The sequence below is a fragment of the Ostrea edulis genome, chromosome 3, assembly GCF_947568905.1.
Source record: "Ostrea edulis chromosome 3, xbOstEdul1.1, whole genome shotgun sequence".
Lineage (NCBI taxonomy): Eukaryota > Metazoa > Mollusca > Bivalvia > Ostreida > Ostreidae > Ostrea > Ostrea edulis.
In genome coordinates this window covers 44,565,887-44,587,116 of record NC_079166.1, presented here as the reverse complement: position 1 = coordinate 44,587,116, position 21,230 = coordinate 44,565,887, and positions in this window count along the sequence as shown.

Here is a 21,230-nt window from a genome sequence, read left to right as displayed (position 1 = left end):
TATCACAATATGTCATGCATGTGGGTTAAACATACTCTGTCTTGTGTACGAATGAATACAGTTACTAACAACGATACCGTGAACAAATATAGTTCCTTAAGATATGACTGGTTACATGTAGTATGTAATAAATAACAATGAATTCTCAACCTCAAATCGTTAAAGAACATTAATTCATATGTCTAAATGATTCACATAGTAAATACTATCTCACAACCATCGTAAACATCTTCGTCACCAAACCGGAAGTGACGAGTGATACTGCACTCGTAAAAAGATGATGGCAGCCAAAAATGAAATGTAAATATCCACTCGACATTCCCCAATATTATTACTACCACTACCCCTCGTGAAATTAAAACTGGTAATTAGAACAGGAATTATTCAAGGGAATGCACGTAAGTACATGAAATGACTCGAGATTGCTCTAAACTCGTAAAGGAATGACTTAAAGACCCAATTTTAAGTTACCATCCCCAAATTGTAAGCTGCCTGTCAATCAAACATTTAACAATAGATCTCAGGTGGAGTGACATCTGCAGAAAAAGACCCCTGAACAATGCAATTTCAATATAATTGTAATTTCCCCCCTCTATATACATGTAATCAGAAATCAAACAATAATTTGCACAATAATTTCTAAAACTTGTAACTTATTGAAATAATTGATGTCATCAATTTATGATACCTTTATATTTATAATCTTAATTATTTATTGAGTCAATGACTTAGAGTAAGAGAGAGAGAGAGAGAGAGAGAGAGAGAGAGAGAGAGAGAGAGAGAGAGAGAGAAAGAAAGAAAGAGGGATTGGGTGTAAAATGTGTCAGGTACCCTTAGGAATACAACCATTATTCAAACACTATGACCACAAAAACTCTGCAGGGGTCCCTGAGACAGGTCTTGTATATATCAAAACTATATTTAAAAAAGCACGGACAGGTAGGTTTCTACCATGTTCTGTCTCTGTGTATTTCTTTGAGTGCAATGGTATATACATGTAGCAATTAACAACTTGGTAGACCCTGGCCACTCGAGGTAAATAACATCTGTTTAGATTAGGCTCCGCCTACATTTTCACCGACCATACGGTCATGAGATGGGTCTTTAACTATCGGAACACGTGTAAACATGAGACATGTACAAATATACGGGACCACTTCTGAAGGAATACATATCATAATGCACAATACAATGTCACAAATTATTATTGATCCAAACATGTTAAAAGTAGAAAATCAAGTAACAGATTACACTATAATCTGGTCCTCGTCCCCGCCACTCACTCACTTCGTATGATCAATGAGTGGCGGGGGCGGGGATCAGACTTAAATTAATATTGTACATTGTTCATCGTCACTACATTTGCTATGTAATAGGGAATAGTAAGTTGGTTTTATATTGTTAAACGTCCCGCTAAAGAATCTTTCACTCATATGAAGACCATTGCCAGTAAAAGGCTGCAAAATTTATTCCATTCTCGGCGCTTACGACCTTTCAGCAGGGAGGGATTTTTATCGTGCCACATCTGCAGTTACATGGTGCCTCGGTTTTTGCGGTCTTATCCGAAGGACTGCCCCATTTAGTCGCCTCTTACGACAAACAAGGGGTACTAACCCGGATCCCCACGTGAAGGGAGTAGTAGCTTTTTTGAGTATATTTAAATGTATATGGTATTTCATAAGCATTGTTATTTGATTATAAACAGCACGTAAATAACATTGATGATATGCTACAATGTATAAACCCACAATATCCTCTGAGGGTATTAAATTGACTATATGCTATAAATTTCGGTCCGAAAAATATCAATTAACGATGCTTTATTTATAAAGCGGCTAGGGAACCTTTTGTGAAAATTCCCAAGGAGCCATTAAATGACTGGTGAAAACGTTGTAATGTTTTGAATATTATCCAAACGTTGCACAAGGGTGGCGACACACAATTAAGTTATTACTAATTCATGAAGTTTTAGACGTACATGAGATTCAAATTGAAATGCTCTTTCTCATTTGTAGTATGTGAAGCAAGTCTCGTGAAATGCATGCCTACAGGTATCATGCATGTTAATTTCTATATACTGACTGGACATTGAACCTTCCGACCCCCCCCCCTCCGAAAATAAAAAAAATAATTTGGTATCAGTTGGTCGAGGGTGCAAATTTTTGGGCGGCTTTCTTTTTGTTCTCAGTGACCCATCACACTGAAAGAATGATATAGTGTGGTCATCCACCTCACTTGTATTCAAACCAAACAGCTAATCAATGAGTGAATGAAAGAATGAAGTGACGTAACTATATGCTAACGCCCTCAATATATATTAATAAAAATAATTTTCTTTCATGTTAAAATTTACACGATTCATCTCCTTTACATTTGTTATTTAAATGTTGCATGGCGCACAACCCTGCCACAAGTAAATAATCTGAGTTTAAGCTTGTTGTTTACTCATTTGTTGACATTCTCATAGGCATTTGGCCCTACCTATACTTTTACAGATCTCAAAATATATAGTAGGCATAGTTAAATAATTTAGGCTGTGTTTGTATATTACTCAAATTTTGATCATTTCATATGGCGATCATTGTACACCATATCGTCAATATTATTTACAGAAACAAGTGCCTGTGATTAAAGCCTATGAAATGATACCTGATCGCCATCTTTACACAGAATCAATATTAGAATGTCAGTTTCATTTGATGTGACCAACCTCTACTCCATTATTCTACATGATCTAGAATTAGTCGCCATACAACACTGAATAGATTTTCTCATCTTTTGCATCGGAGATTTCCAAAAGAGTTTTATTTTAATGCATTATTTGTCCAGTGGGGATCCGAGTTAGAATAGGTCCTCAGTATCCCCTTGCTTGTCGTAAGAGGCGACTAAATGGGGTGGTCCTTCGGATGAGGCCTCAAAAACCGAAGTCCCTTGTCACAGCAGGTGTGGCACGATTTTTGCGGTCTATCAGAAGAACCGCCCCAGTGATTTGAAACGATCGCATTGAAAGCGAGATATAACATCTGCAGTTGAATTCCTATAACCAGGAATGTGGATTGTTTTTTATCTGTAAGTCGTGTTTTAAGCTGAGGGGAACTAAAGGCCGCACTTGCTGCATAACCCTTTCTGATTTGCTGGTCTGTGAATTTAAGATATGTACTAAAGCCAGGTTGTCAGTATTGAGTAACAATTTCTCCAGAAAGTCCAACCAAACCTTTGAATCCAGTTTCATACATTGGGTAACTCGAAATCAAAAGCAAGATTTGCGTATAGCTATGGTAGAGTTGTAAAATCTACGGGTAAATGCTCGACTACCTGAAGCTTCCTTCGAGAAAAAAAGGAGAGAACCACACAATGACTGCATTTCTTTAAGTGTCACCTTGTTGGGCACGAATAAAAATAGCAAAGTTCCCCTGAGCTCTATTCACTTTTCATTTTGGAGGGAAATTGTTTGACTAATTGTATCGATGCCCAAACCTAAAACTTTTAAATTTGTGATTGGACTCGGTTTTTTGTCATTAATGGAACCCCGATTGCTTAACATGTTTTTATGAAAACTCTGGTGAGGTGATAACAATCAGGGGACATTTGCTTACCTTTATTAAAGAAAAAAATGATCTAGGTACTGTATGAGTTATTATTGTTAACTCTTTTGCTACCATCCTACGTAGTAATGATAAAAACTTCTCAAAAGTTGAACAATCAATAGAGCATCCGAATGGCATGCATTTATCAATGTAGAACTGATCATCTATGCACATACATAACAAGGAATAATCAGCAGGATGCACTGGTAACAAACCAAAGCCACTTGAGAAATCCATTTTGCTTTTTGTGTCATTTCAATAGCCTGATCAAATGATACATATACAACTGAACACAATTCTGGGTCAATAAACTGCTTCACACTATATCTAGATGGGGCCGATAATTTTGTTATCAACCGCAAACTTCCATCTTTTTAAGTAATACCCCAACCGAATTGCACCTCAAATTTGATAATGGGCGATACTGAAACGGCCCTGCCATACGACCTAAGTGAATTTCTTTATGAATAAATTTAAGCAATGTAGTTTGATGTTGAGTTGCAAAGTTCATATTTTTAGCTGAAATTGAGAGTCTTAAACCAGTGTAATTTAAATTAAAACCATGAATGAAACTGGAAACTGCACTAATTACAATTGGTATCTGTGTTCTGCAAGATATCGATGTAGAATTGAAGGATTAATGGGTATATTCAATAAAAATGTTATTTATGTACATTAAATCTTGAAAATTTTGTTCAAATCATAGAATATAAATCCAGATTTATCGTATATAAATCAAGATTTTTGCATATAAATATCAAAATTATCAAATACAAATCAAATTTTCCGCATATAGATATTAAAATTATCGATATGAATCAAGATTATCGCATATAAACATCAAAATTATCGAATGTAAATCAAAATTTGGGCATATAAATATCAAGATTATGAAATATAGATAAAGATTTATGCATATAAACATCAAGATTGTCGAATGAAAGGTGAATATAACGAACAGTGATCAATCTCATAACTCCTATAAGCAATACAAAATAGAGAATTGGTAAACACGGACCCCTGGACACACCAGAGGTAGGATCAGTAGTGGCCCTATTCACAAAATATCTTACGACTAAGATAAAAATTTATAAACACTGTTATATCCTTATTTTGATTTCTTGTAGACATTCATAATTAATATGTAAAGTACATCCATAGTTTATAAAACATGAATACATACTTATGACTTTGTGATCGGTACATGTATTTCATTATCGGACAGAATTATTTTTTTTTTAGCTTAGTCGTAAGATATTTATTGAATAAGGGCCCAGGGCACTTATTCACAAAATATCTTACGACTAAGATGAAAAAAAAGAATGCTGTCTGATAATGAAATACTGATTGCAAGGTCATAAGATGTATTAAACTTTTATAAACCATGGATGTACTTTACATATTAATTAAGAAAGTCTACAAGAAATGTAAAATAAGGAAATTACAGTGTTTGTAAATTTTGATCTTAGTCGTAAGATATTTTGTGAATAGGTGCCCAGGTGCCCAGGAAGAGTAAGTATCACCTTTCGACCGGTCACACCCGCCGTGAGCCCTATATCTTGATCAGGTAAACGGAATTATTCGTAGTCAAAATCAGTGTGTCAAGAACGGCCTAACTATCGGTATGAAACAAGTCAGACAACATTTGTCTCAATGATAGTTTGTATTGGCTAACTAGATCGTTATAACGACCATAGAATTTGGGAAATGTTGACTTTAAACGAGACTGTTGAAACCCCTGCAATTATAAATCAAGATTTGCATAATATGGTTCATGTTCCTTGGACATTAATAGGAATTGTATTGTTGCTTGGGCGTTGTAGCGACGAAAATTGAGCTGACTTAAAGGTTGGCTAGGTTGAGTGTTGATTGTAGTAATGTTTTGACGCGAGGCTTGAGTAGATGTATTACTTGGATTGACTCAACAATTAATTCTTGGATGGGATTTGCTACTATGCATACATGCATGGTATCAATTAAAAGTATGTCTAGAACATGAGCCCTTGAAGTTATAGTTATAACATTTGAGGGTGGATTGGGTGGGGAGTGGCTGGCTCTTGTTGGAAATGACCAGTAGCGTCAACAGAACCCCAGGCAATGTTTGGATTCTTTGATAACCTATACCTAAATTGCCTATCAGTCGATCAATCCGCTAATTGATCCGTTTGTTGTACTGGAGGATGCCCTGGAGATCAACAGTGTGCCTCATCAAGTATATGTTTGCGAAAATCAAAAATGCATATGTCCAGATATGAATTTATATAATTGCTTTAAGTAGGTTGTTTGATTGGATAGCAATCTGGCCATTAACGATTGAAACCTTATCATCAATCGTATATTCAAATTCAGTTTGAAGTAACTTAGCTAAATCATTGTACTCCTTATTCCAATTTTTTCTTTAGTCAATTCCTCAACATGGATGACCAACTCATCACCAGCACTAACCAAAGGTGATTTAGTAGGTACAAGATTACAGGGAACAGGTGTAATTGTGCTAGTGCTATATTTGGTGTTGAAGTTTTCACTTGCAGTGGAAGCTTCATCCTGATATGTGACCAGTATGGTGCTTGAGCCCGGTTGGTTCAGATGAGCATGACCAGGTGTAGGTACAGGAGGGGTAGGAGGCGGCACTGGAAGATTATTCTTTGTAGAGGGATCTAGAGACAATTCAAATGTGGTCCTACGCCTACTGGCAGCTCCCCGTGTCCCAGCAGTTGCCCCAATAAATGGGGTTTTCCTACTTCTCTTCTGAGCACCAAAAATGGTGGATTTGCCACAATGTAAGGTTTTACAGTGGTATACCGATGGTTAGCTTTTAAATAGGATACAAATTAGTATTTTCAAATGTCCTCATGATCGTGACGATGTTGCCTGTAGCAGCTACCAAGTCCTAAAGGATGCCCACATAGCGCGTATGCTAGAATGATGGGGGTAAAACTGTCCTGCGTCTCTCATATTACGCGAAAGTTATCTTTCGTTGTACATTTTCGCAGACTCAAACTATATTCTCTAAATTGTACTCATACGCAAACGTGAATATTATAAAAACGTTTATAAAATCCTTCACACTCAAATGGAGTACATGCTCAAGAACTTTTGAGTATGTTTCGAAGCTTACTCAGAATTATACCCAAAACAAAAATGGCTGAGTTTGAGTATGAGTGCGATAAAAGTTTTATAACCTCCAGGCCTGGTCTCTATAACGGGAGTCAAATCATATGGTGTTAACTAATAAAGTAAATAAGCGAAATCATCTACCAATTACATACTAATAGAATGGAATGAGCAAAGAACATATAATCCATGTATATATTATTTACATTTAATTCTTGCAAAATACTGGTGCATATGCATATGTAATGCACATGGCATGCTTTCCAAGAAAAAGCGTCAAATGCGGACATCTATCTAACTGGGACCGGAGATATTCATTCACCGAAAGTTTTAGATTCTCTATTCATATAAATCCCTCAAAACAAAATAATGAACTCATTTGTATCTCGACAGAACTTTAGAACAAGTTGACACTCCATTATACAGACTGCGACACACTTCACCGGATATGTTGGAGTCGAATGATTGCTTGATTGCTCAGGGTTTTTGCAGTTTATAGAAATCAGGAATATGGTCATGCATGAACAGGATATGGGGCTCACGGCGGGTGTGACCGATCAACAGGGGATGCTTACTCCTCCTAGGCACCTGATCCCACCTCTGGTGTGTCCAGGGGTCCGTGTTTGCCCAACTATCTATTTTGTATTGCTTGTAGGAGTTATGAGATTGATCACTGTTCGTTATCTTCACCTTGCATATACTGAACATTCCTTTTGATATTATAATATTGCGTGCACAATTCAAAATTTATAAATGATTATATAAAGGTTTCACTCACTGGAGTCTATAAGAGGCACAGGCTCTAACAGAATGGTTGGTGTCCCTCGGATTATCCTTTGAGACGTCAAAGATTTGTCATATGTAGTTGTCAAATAGTCAGCTTTGGTACAGAAATGAAAATTGCTATACCCAAATTAAAAATTGTCATATTTTTTATGATTCCTTTTCAGATCTCAAACGCTCGGTCTCAAAATGTTCTGTGAAAAAATTGTAAAACTTGTGACATATTGATCACTAGAAATTCATTTACTAGTGAGCTGACCGGAAGTAGTTTCTGTACCAAAACCTTTGATTATTTGGCCTGAAAATCTTCTAACGTTGTCTACGCTCGTAGAGAGCAAGAGGATCACTGGATCAGGACCTTAAATATTGAATTTCCATACGGATGGATGTTGTCCATCATAAACGCTTTAAACCAATGCGAGTTATGGATGATAATCCTTCCGAATCATGCCCCCAGTTCCCGAAGCTCAAATTTACTAGCAAAGGAATAGATGCCGTGAACATAAGCAAACTTCTTCGTTATAAAAAATTCAGTCTTGTATTCCAACATACTAGTATTTCAAGCTCACCCTGTATTTCCTACAAATATACTACTACTATTGCATCCAAACTTTTTTTTTATTACAAACAAACTTTGCAGTGCCTATATATAGACCATGAAAGGGGAAGATAACGAACAGTGATCAATCTCATAACTCCTATAAGCAATACAAAATAGATAGTTGGGCAAACACTGACCCCTGGACACACCAGAGGTGGGATCAGGTGCCATGCTATACTTAATCCACCTACGTGTTCTTGTTCTTCGTCTTTTTTCAATAATAGTCCAGCTGGACATGTCATTACTGGTGATGTTGATATAGTTGAAATGAGGACCTAGAATATCTTAATCTAAAAGGTCCTAATTTTAGAGAACCTCAGTCTTTCAATTGGAGACAAAACTTCATCTCTGTTATGAATTCTGTCGAAGATTATATCAGACGATGGACTAAATATGAAAAAGAACCTGATACCTTGTCAGAATGGATTAAAAGTATAAGAGGAATATCAAAATCCCGTATTAGACACATCAAAACAAAAGACACACCGTCTATTGTTCTGTATTTAGTAAACCAGAAGTGATCAAAGAATTAAATAGGTTACACGGTGAATATTTTCGGTTTAAGCTGGCAAAGCTTGTAACAACATTATCTTTGTTTGTAAGGCTCATTGTTACACTTGAAAGGCGAATATAACAGTGATCCATCTCATAACTCCTATAAGCAATACAAAGGTGCGAGTTGAGCAAACACGGACCTCTGGATATACCAGAGGTGGGATCAGATGTCTAGGAATAGTAGTCATCCCCTGTCGACCGGTCACATACACACACACACACCATGAACCCTATATCTTGGACAGGTAAACGGAGTTATCCAAGTTCAAAATCAGTGTACCAAGAACGGCATAATAATCGGTATGAAACACGTGAGACAGCAATGGACTCAATGATAATTTACATTTCAAAACTAGATCCTTATAACGACCATTGAATTTGCGAAATGCCAACTTTAAAGAACACTGTTGAAACCCTTGCACCATCAACTTGTTTGTCAGTAGCCTTGATTTAAAAACTGACTATACACAGAACAAGCTCTTGCGTTTCGAATAAGTTCTGAAATATAAACACCATATGCAGGTGATAATGAAATATTGGTACATAAATATGAGAAGTTGACGATGGAGAAGCTGAAATCATCCTGTTTATCATAAAGTTGAGTTTGCCGTTACTCTCTACTTTCAATAAAATATCTAAGTATGAAGCAGAAGTGGGCGACTCTGTGGTGTCTTTTATTTCAAGTTCACGGGGATATATCGAATTGACATATGAATGAAATTAATTATTGTTAATTGTCACGATTGACCGGCACTCTGATCAGTAAATACAAAGATTTTTTACACATACATGTACAGATATTTACAATAAAATCATCAATATAATACATTAAGTATAGATGATTGTCTATATCCTTTGAATATGCCCTGCTTTGTTTCTGTTGCCCGTCTGTATCCGTTTCTCATTTCACATGGATTATGTTCCTAGACTGTGAATGATATGACGACCGTTCCACGTGTACCACATGCTACTAAGTCGACTTGGAGATTCCTCTACTATGACATACGGAAACCCTTTCCGCTATAAGAATCCTCCGGATCCTTATCCTCAGGTTTGACTGGGAAGTAGGTAATATCCAGAGCCTCGTCTGTACCTGTCCACTACTGGCACAGGTTAATGTCGGGACCCTCGTCCTGACATTATTGATAAACCTATCCCGGAAACCTTAAACAATAAAGCTTACATAAGAACAATATGACAATGTCCCTAACATTGATTCATATAAATATCAGAGCGCTTTCTTGACACTCAAAATATACATGGATTTACACACCGTAAAGAACGGCAAACAGTACTAACATTAGTACTCTTAATAATACATAGCAGTATTCATGAAACAACGTGCCCGTATTCCTATGCATTACACAAAGACTGAGTTAAATTTTGATAAGAATGACTTAACTCTAGCTATGAACACGTGGCACCGATCGTCCGTAAATTTATGGAATATTAGGCTTCAAATAAATTTCACAGAAACTACAATGAGCAAATTAAGATATTTTAATAAAAATAAAAGTGAACTTACCCCGTCTGGGGATGCTATTACCATAAAATTTAGTCAAGAACTTGTTAAGAATGCTGCGTAGCTCATATCTTGTCTCTGGAAAATCGTGCGCTTCTATAGTGAAAGAACTCAGGTTTATATAGGCCTTTCAAAGCGGGTAGAATAACCCAGCTAGAGTCTATTATGCTGACCATTGCAAGACACTATGAAAATTGGTGCTCCACACAGGATAAATTCATAGAAAACGTAGAGAAACAACGAGGGTCAGTAAAGGATATTTACAAAACCGATAATTGATTGTAACATTAATAGATAATACGTTGTCGAAATATCCAAATGTCGAGTTGAAGGCCATGAAAAATCCTCTTGTTGTGAAAGATAAACTTCAAACGTACCGTGCGACTACATATGCCAGAAGTGGTGTAAATCAAATGTGGATTCTAAGAAATTCTAAATTTTTTTTAGTAAACTTGAAATCGCAAAACATTTCTCAAATCAACAACTTCAAACATATGACTTTTCAACGCTGTACACGACCATTCCACACGCTAGGTTAAAGACTAGGCTTTTTAACATCATAGACAGTTGCTTCTTCAATAAAAATGGAAAATGGAAATATTCCTATCTAGTGATCAGTCATCCAAAAAATTGCTTTGTTAAACACCACTCTGATTCCACGCACAGGTACTCTGAAGTTGAAATAAGAAATATACTGGAGATACTCATTGACAATATCTCCGTAGTCTTTGGTGATCATGTTTTTCGACAGTCTGTTGGAATTCTCATGGGCACGAATTTTGCTCCTTTGTTGGCTGGTGTCTTTTCATATCCTAATAAAGCAGAATTTTTTAGAAAACTCCTACGTTTCGTAACCGGGAGGTCATGACTTCGAGCCCCGCTTGTGTCATGGCCGCGTCAAACCTAACACCTTGAAATAGATAGGGATTGGTCCTTTTGCGAAAGGCTCGGCACTTAGAAAAGAAAATCACGGGTCTTTCGGATATGACCTTAAAACAGAGGTCCCGTGTCGCTGCAGGCGTTGTCACGATAAAGAACTTCACTGCTACGGCCACCCTCTGCGCCAAGCATAGGTCGAAATTTGTGGTACTTCACCTACAGCCGGTGATGTCTTAATATGAGTGAAAAATTCTAGATAGGACGTAAAGACGATCAATCATAAGGAAGCCATCTCCAATACTAGTATAACATGCATTTATAATTGCTTAGAAAAGTGTTCCAGCATTTCATTCTTTCCATTAATTGGTAATGAAACAAATTATTCAAAATTATGTTTTAATACGCTAGTATTACTATTATAAATTTATATCCATACAGCATCAATACCAACCAAGCCTAGCGCTTCTACTTACTTTCAGTGCTTTATTGTACAAATCTAGATTTGTTATGATTTTTTAGGAACGGATTAGAAAGTTTTGTTTATTCTATTTTTCAGAAATACATGCAAAGATTAGCAAGTACTGTAACACATTATACAATATCATATTTAAGAAAAATAATGATGATACTAAAATATGGGACACACCATTTACTTACTATAGTAAATGATATTGACAATTCCTATACATGTATTAGACATCCACGTGCCTTTGATAACATCATTAATGATATAAGCGTATGTATTTCTAGCTTATGCCCCCGTCATCTTCACACAGTGCGTATATCTCAACATCCTCCCTCTCGTCATACCAGCCAGTGGTATTAACTGTAATGTTGGGCTGAATTGACGGATCGTCTGGCTGTCCAAGCGCCAAGGAATAGAACGTTATTACATCTGTATCATTCCACGGTCCCCAGTAGAAGGTTGTGATGTTAATGGTCTCATTCAAGACGGTGGCGTAACCAGCCGTCCAGTACCTACCGACTGAAAATTCATAATGTAGATTTAATAATTCATATATCGGATCATCTTGTTTCAAAGTGAAAAAACACATGAGCGGCAGTGAAGATAGTTTTATATAATCGCGGACACATTCCACAAAACAATTCTATTGTTAACGTAGGGCGGCGTAGAAAGCTCAAATAAAAAATATACGATTCGTTCGAAAGAATTACGCAATAATGCATTAAGTTCGGAGTTAGAAGAAATTTTACAATGTTATTATTTTCGTCAGTTTTTATTTCGCTCATTGTTAACGGACCAATCCAGGGTAACAAAAGAAAACACCCACAGAGGAGAACAATTTTCCGAAGAAAAAAGATGCATTGTTATATCAACTTTGATTGTGTGTTTATTTTTATTCATTTATTTATCTATCTTTTTTTATTGTCGCATGTTTGAATATTTTAAATTTACAATTGGAGCCTAAAACGTATTCATTGCGATGCTAAATATAACCTTCAATTTGACAGTGTTTGACAATGTTTTCTCAATTTTATTACCGATTTTGGCATGAATCTTTCAGAGCAGACGCATCCGCATATGCTATTATAATATTTTGATAGGTTGCAATCTTTAGAAGAATTTGCAATAGGATTTTTAGAAACACCCCTGCCCTGGGTCGAAATACACACAAAACCTACAAAAATTGATGTTAACGACAAACTAACAACTCAACTTGAGCATCTCCATATACTTATTTAGTAATATTCCATCATCACCTACAGATGCTGTTTATGTCTCTCAATTCATTGATTCGATACACAAGAGCTTGTTCTACGTATGGTCAGTTTTTAAATCGAGGCAGGCTACTGAAAACAAATTAATGTTACAAGGGTTTCAACACTCTCGTTTAAAGTAATCATTTTGCAAATTATCTGGTCATTATAACGATGTAGTTTGCCAATACAACCTGTCATGGGGTCAAATGTTGTGTGTCATCTTTCATACCAATTGTTATCCCGTTCCCTATATACTGATTTTGTATACGGTTTACTCCGATTACCTGATCAAGATACAGGACTCACAGCGGGTTTGACCCGTCAACAGGGGACGCTTACTTCTCCTAGGCACCTGACCCCATCTCTGGTATATCTAGGGGTCCGTATTTGCCCCACTCTTAATTTTGTATTTACTCCTTATAGGATTTATGAGATTGATCACTGATCGTGTTTTTTTCATCTTTTCATTCATACCCTCAATGGTTAAAGTTAGTGTAGCTCAGTAACTGTCACTGTGTACTAACTACGTAGGCTCCTTTTTGTCATGGTTCGAATCCATCTCACGTGACACCTTTACATTTTTTATTTAACCTTTTCAACATATTTTTTATATTATTTCTTAGTACAAAATGTAAATATTTTTCTTTAATAATTTAGTTAAAATCCATGCATTTTCCTTCAATGATTTGGAAGTAACTAAAATGCATGTTTATTCTTTCTATAATTAGCTTTTAAGTGAAAGAAAATTGTAAATTCCCTGTACACACACGCAATCAAGCCTAAGTGGAACTATATCTCAAGGTAACATATTTTATTCCTATCGAGGAGAATAATAATTTATTCTGTGTTACTCAACTCAAGTGCACGCGAGACTTACAAATGCCTGCCAAACAAAACTTGCTGTGTTTGCCAATCAAAAACTTCTTTAGGAAAGTGTTCTGTTGTCGGAGAAGTACTGAAGAAGAGATATTTCGTTGCTGGGGATATATTTGTCTATCTGCGATGTTATATAACAAAAATGCAGTATTAAAGTTTATAGGTTAAAAAAGTGGAAATAACGAACTTAAAATGCGTAAACAATACACGAATCAAGCTACACTGCAGTAAGAGATCTATCAAAGGTTTCCTCTTATATCCACATTCTAAAGGCATCGTGATGTTAACTTTGAAAGTCTGAACTGGACACGCGACTGTCACTTGATCTAGAAATGACCGAGTGAGAGTTGCATGTAAGCACCGATTTAAAATCAAATAACTCTGGTTTAAAAAAGTGAAATAATGTGTGACATGTCGTACAACCTCATAGATACGTGCAAAGATGCAAGGTGGAAAAATTGTTGAAATTCGGACCATACAACTTTAAACACGAATTGTTTCTTCTCCGTTTTCAAATAAAAACATTTGTATGACAACAGGTTTTTAACTTAGTACATACCAAGAAGTGACTGCAAGTTATTTGCAAGGTATTGTGTCTCAATACGGACCAAATTCATGTCTCTGGTTGAACATAAATCCTGTAAAACAAAATAAAAACAGGCAAGGGCATACCAAACATTGCAAATGATTCACCGTTCTATTTTTCATTTTTTCTATTCTTCTTTTCTTAACTGAACATCAATGCAAAAACAAAAACATCTAGCAGGAATATATCAAGTTCGTAAAGGACACTCGGCACACCCCAAGTGATTCCATATTTCCCCATTACTAAGGCTGCGATTATCAGAAATATCTAAAAAAAAATTTAATCTGCGATATTTGACATTCCTTGTTATCTGAACTTTCAATACGCTTAATCAACATTTAAACCCGATTCTGCGTAATGGTAACATGTAATTATTTGTCCGATTCTGCAGTCAAATTATAGCAGCCGGAGAAGTATATGTTATAACACCGGGACCTGGTTTTCGAAAGTATGCCAAAAATGATCCTAAGATATATCTTAGGACATATCTTACGACAGTCTTATGACTATCTTCGGACAATTGTAAATTATAAATCAATGGTGTCTTAGGATTGTCCCAACAAAGTTGGACTTAGAATGGTCTTCAGATTGTCATAAGATTATCACAATTTGTAACATCATTTTACAGATGCAAAAGTATTATAACATTAATTTTGAAGTAAAACATTGAACATTCTTTTGAATTCACTTTTAGTTTAATTCATAGAAATGGGAAAAAAATTACATTTTTATCAATTATTTTAAAGGATGAAATACGTTTACAAAATCAAAAAGAAATCTATCAACTTCACTTGCATAGGGTTATAAAAATGATAAATTATTATATGATATGTGAGGTGAAAATGAATAATTAATTGAGGCATTTACCCCTATATAATGTGAATTGAGAAGTAAGACAAACAATATTTTCAACTAAAAGAAATGAATTGAAATGAATATACCAATTTTCATGTTCTGCAATTTTGAAATAGAAACCAAAATGTAAGCAAAAACTCTGGCGTTCCGTAACTGAATTTTTGTTAATGAATAATCATTGAAGTGTTTAACGAAATAACACACCATTTTAAGTGAACATGTCATTTATCATCATGATCAAACAGATGACGCAATAATGCAAGTTCAAACAAATGATGTAATAGACCGGAATATACAAAATTAATTGCCTAGGACAACTAAATACAAGCAACGGTTTACTGATGACTTGGTTTGCTAATTATCAAATAAACAAGTAAATTACAAAAATTGATCCCACCCAATATACATCTAAAAACACTACTAATATCAAGAAGTGGCACCAATATTGTTTATCAATACTTGTTTGGCGTTATTTTAACGCATGCACATCTAACGCATGCACATCTACCCCTTTCTACAGCCGTGGTGGTCAAGAGGTTAGAGCGTTCGCCCCACATGCGGAAGTCCGGGGTTCGAATCCCGGCCGCGACAGACCTAAGTCGTTAAAACAGGTAGTGACAGTTCCATCGCCAAACGCTCGGCATCAGGTGTGCATGTCACGGGTCCTCAGAGATGACCTTATCAACGGATGACCCGTGTGGCAGTAGGTGTGGCACGCTAAAGAACTCTCACTGCTCTATGGCCGTAAGCGCCGAGCATAGGCCTAAATTTGAAGTCCTACACCGGTCTTGGTGACATCTCCATATGAGTGAAAAAATTCTCGAGCGAGACGTTAAGCAAGATACAATCAATCAATCTATCCCTTTCTATTATTTGCTTGTTTACATGTGAATAAAGATGCGCATGATTGGAATGTACATGTATATTGTTGTATCAAGGACAAGTAATTGGCAATGGTTAAAATGAGCCGGCAAAACATTTATTCGTGCTTTTCCGGATTATCTATCGATACGTTTGTATAAAAGCAGCGAAGATTCATTTTTTTTTTATTGAAAAGTCATGCCACGAAATCCAAACTTCACGTCCTAAGGCATGTTGCTTAACGTCCTAAGATTGATTCCGATCTTATGAGCAATCTTTACTAAGGACTCAATCGAAAACATGTCTTATGACTTAAGCTTGTCCTAAGACCTAAGACCATCTTAAGACCGATCTCACTCCTAAGACACTTCCGAAAACCAGGGTCCAGGTTAAAGAGGAATAATACCGGAGAAAAATGTTGTGAGTGGAAAGTGGAGGATCTGTACAATAATATTTTAGTATAAAACATCAAATTTAGCTGATGTTTTCAGTGGGAAATTTTAGTACAGAGCCAAGTGTAAAAACCCTATTAGACTCGATCCCACGATCTACAGATCGACACATTATACGTAACCGACTGCGATATCCGTGTAGATATTACAATTTAAATTGACAAGGGATATATTGCTGATATTAATTTTACATTTCGTGTTTTGAAAGGAAGTCAGCCATCATGACGATGTGTTAATTCCTCTTTAAGAGTGAGAGTGGCGAGATTGACTGAGGTTGGCTGATTGGACGGACGTTGATGACAACGATCAATCATCAGATTCTCCTAAACGTTTACGATAATAGAAGGCTTACTTGAGCTGCAGTAGCATTCACTGTGTTATTCATAATGTAGTAGCACCCACTTGTTACGTAATTAACGATAGTAAGGCCTTGGTCTGCAACTATTGAAAAAAATATACACTATATAGGGCTACAATATGAATCTAAGTTTCGCATTTTTATGACTTTGAAAATTCCGATTTATAGATATGCATTTTATTTTTAATATATTAATTCTATGTGTTTCCTAACTGCCAGACTCCATCAGTATCATGTATGTGGTTATGAGTAATAGGACATTTTGTAAACTAAGCTGTAGGTACATGTAATATGTTTCAAGTTCAAATTATTTAAATCTAACAGGAGCACTAATTTGATGTCCTATTTCTTTATTGAGAATGTAAGTACCATGTAAATAGAAACTTGTAATTTATCAAATAACCTTTGCATTTAAAGGTCACGTCCGACCATTTCCCATCATCCTGACAGGAAGTGTAAGGGTCACCGGACGGCATGTAGTCCATCGAGCACGATGTGTAGTTGTGGGTATGTCCTACAGGAAAGGAACCGAAAGGGGGTGTCTCTTCGGCGTGAGGGACGGTGGGGATAGGTCCACAGGTCTTGTCTGAAATATACCGGCTTTGTTAATATTATTCAAATATGGGAAGAAAATCACAATGTTCGAAACAGCGCATTTACATGTCCATATTCTTTGTCTCTTTACCCGAAATACAGAAACACTTGTTGAATTCTATCTATATTCTGCAATAGTACCGTACTGATAAAAGCTTTCAGTGATCGAGGACTATTTTACTATTACATTTTCTAATATGAATTTTACATGTGAACATTACTAGTCCTTTTAAAGCTATTCGTATATTCTTAAGCTTTTTTAACTTGCATATTTAAGCCCTAGTATTTATTAAGTAATATTTATGCTCTTATGTCCATAATTGTTTTATGTACAGCGCTTTAGAGTAATTTTATATTATATTTAACGCTTTATAAATTTTGTATAATAATAATCATAATCATATAGTCATGATTGTACATTTCCTTAGTCCGTACAAGATTTGTTGTTTCTTATAGAAACAGTATCTGTGAAGTTTTCAGTCTAAAACAAATTTAATTAAAATAAAAAAAAAATAGATTCAGTACAGTACCTTGTAATGTAGGAACACAATTACCGCGGATGCAAATGGATACATTATTACAGGAATGATGTAGGCAATCTCCTGCAACTATCTAAAATTCAAATTGATACACAATGTAAATTTAGTTCAGCTTTACAATGTGTTATAAATTTGGAACGTTTTCTATTGGGACGGAAATTCATCTCCCATACCTCTGGAAAATGTTCCCGGTCAACATGGATATTGCGTTCTTTGGTCACAAGTAAACTGGGATTATCGGTGGCGGATCTCACGTTTAATCTGCATGTAGTTTTGTCTCGGTCCCAATCAACTGAGCGACACAGCGTATACTTGTAGCATAACTCAATGCAAAGCCAGATGTCAGCATTGGACAAAATCTTAAAAGCATGTCCAGCTCCAATGGAAGAGCTTTCTTTACTCTGGAAGTTCAAATGTCTAGTATCAACACACTGGGAAGAACAGAAGTGAGTGAGCCCCATCGTCGTGAGATACAGGCTGATTGCCTTACATGCGACAGCGTCCATAGGAAGATGCATGTTCCACAAGGACTTTGATATAAGTGAACGATTCTGCGGTGATGACATGCGCTACATACAAGTTAGTCGAAAATCAAAAGCAGCCAATAATATCATCAATATTAATGTTTTCCGAATAAACTCATGTGGGGAAAGTTTAGATATTGTATCCTGTTTTTAGCAAGTAAACTTTTGAGTATGGTTTCAACTTCTATTTCATTCTCACAAATCTTCGTGAATATTAATTAAAGATCTTCTCATTTGTTATGTACGACTATTAAACACGGTCCTATGATTGATAGTAATTTACGGTATTCAGTTAAATTGTCGTATGATTAACACTATGTTCCATCAATCACCGTATGATACCAAAGAACTGTTTTCCGACGAAGCGTATTATTTTACAGCGTTGTCTGTCCGTTGTTGTGTGTAGTTGATACCTTCAAGATGCCTGGGAGAATAGTCATACTTTGTGGATATATTCCTTATGGCAAAACGGTGTGTCATGACAATAATGTAAGGTCATACCTCCAAGGTCAAGGTCATAGTGAATTTTTGTGACTTGTATCGTCCGGCTCACCATTGTTATGTTTTGTTGCAATAACACAGTATACAACGTCACATTCGAGGAGTGGTCACTGTGGAGCATGAGGGCTCGTCTCCGAAGCGGAGAAAACGCAGTATCACTCAGTATGAGATCAATTTTCTCATAAACTACACCATATTCCACCATATTTCACCATATTTCTACAAACATCATATCTCATAGAGTGTGGTAGATATATTTTGATCATTCAAATTTGTCACCAATTTCAGAAACCCGTACTTAACTCAACCACTTCGTTCGCGTTTCACGAGTAGGTCTACAAAGTTGAAATTGATAATTTAATCCCATCTTTTTCGCTAATTTCATCTCTCTGCCTACTTGATTTGTTTGATAGAGAGTATGTATATCCCGGTACCATGATTGTTCATGATTATATCACCCCTTTACTTACATCTCAAATCTGGTAAGCCGCGAGGAGTAGGCTACATATATTTTACTTTATTGCGAGGCTTTGAATTTGACCTTTGGGCTGATTAACATTAAGTTCACCATGATCCTTTTAATATCACATATTTGTCAATTTTCTTTTCATATTTTAGAATAAAATATGGCTGGAAAGAAGTACAGTCTTCCTAGGAATAGGTTGAAAAGTGGGCTATCGGGAAAACTGAAACTTAATAGCTAACACGTGTACCTACATGTATACCATCGAATATATGTCCTGTAATCAAATAGCTCTTACCTGTTACAAAGCAAACTTGCACACCATTGAAAGGTGGAACGCCAAAGGAAGATTTTTTTTTTACACCAAGATCCCCGCATGTGTAAAACAAGCATCGCTGAGATGTATATAAAAGGGGGATACCCACACGCCTGTAATTCTACCACGGTTATTGCAAAAATCAAAGGAATGCCGCTGTCATTATTCTACGATATACGTTCATACGTATTAACTGATTTTGAGAAAATTAACACACATCTCGCTTGCTTGAGTTTTGCTAATGCAACAATAAAGTTGATAACTGATAATTCAATTTCATAATCATAAAAATCAATCAATATATGTTGTAAAACAAATTCATAAATGACTGAAGAACATTTTTCATTCAGTGTAAACAAATCATCTGTATTTCGAGAGCCATACCCATGTAAACATGGCGATGCGCAGATAAATTTTTCTTGATCTGTATTCAAAGCAATTGATATAATCTGTTAACATTAAACTAGATACATGAAATTTGTTTTCAAAATAGATTTAGAATTCCAGTACTATCTCACCCTTTTCGTCAGCAAAAAACAAATTGAATGTAGGCCGTTTCAAACTGCCATGACGTCATAGTGACCCAATTCGTATAGATCTATATAGGAAAACGATCGGGTGTATATTTTTAGCCGTAGTAGAATAGAAATAAAGTTCTTGTTTTCGTGTATCGTGCAGGATAACCTCCTTGGTCTCGAAATGTTGTTTGAAATAGAAAAGCCTCGGCATTTATATTTCAAAACATTTCTCAACTTCGGAGGTTATCCTGCAAGATACACGAAAATGCGATCATTTTATCTTAAATATACTTTTCGTCGTACTTGTATAACTAGCGAACAAGCCATGTGTGCAATTAACAGGGGTCCAACAATTCTGTATTGCTTATAGGAATTATGAGATTCATCACTGTTCGTTATCTTCACTTTTTCTTACCATATACCTGTAGATATATATGATTACTGCATATGTCAAGATACATTAGGTATTATGTTAGGTAAATACCCTGGGGTCATCCCAACCCTATTTCATGATTCTTGAAATATATTAAAAACAAATGAGATACTAACCCCCTAAACCAAATTTATTCATGCTTCACATATCAAGATGCATTAAGAATTCTGGTGGGCACGTACCCTGGGGTCATTCCAACTCCTATCATTTTTTTTTGATTGTTCAAATATCTTTAAAATGGTTGAGATTCCAACCCTTGATGTAAATATATTTTTGCGGCATCTGACACAATGCACTGAACACCACGTTTTCCCACCCATTTGCCCCTCAAGGTGAAAAAGAAAACTTATTGCACATCTAAAAAGGACACCACCAATAACCTCCCAATATATGATTTGGCTACTGTATAAAGTGTAAGACGAGTTCTGGGAACCAGGTCTTTCTATATAAAGAAATCGTTTTCTCAATCCCTAATTAGCCCCCAAAGTGAAAACAAAAATTCTGAAACCTAATTTCACATCTATATGATACCACCTTCGAAGAGATGATTATACTATTGCGTTAAATGGAAATGGAATTTTTGGAAGCAGG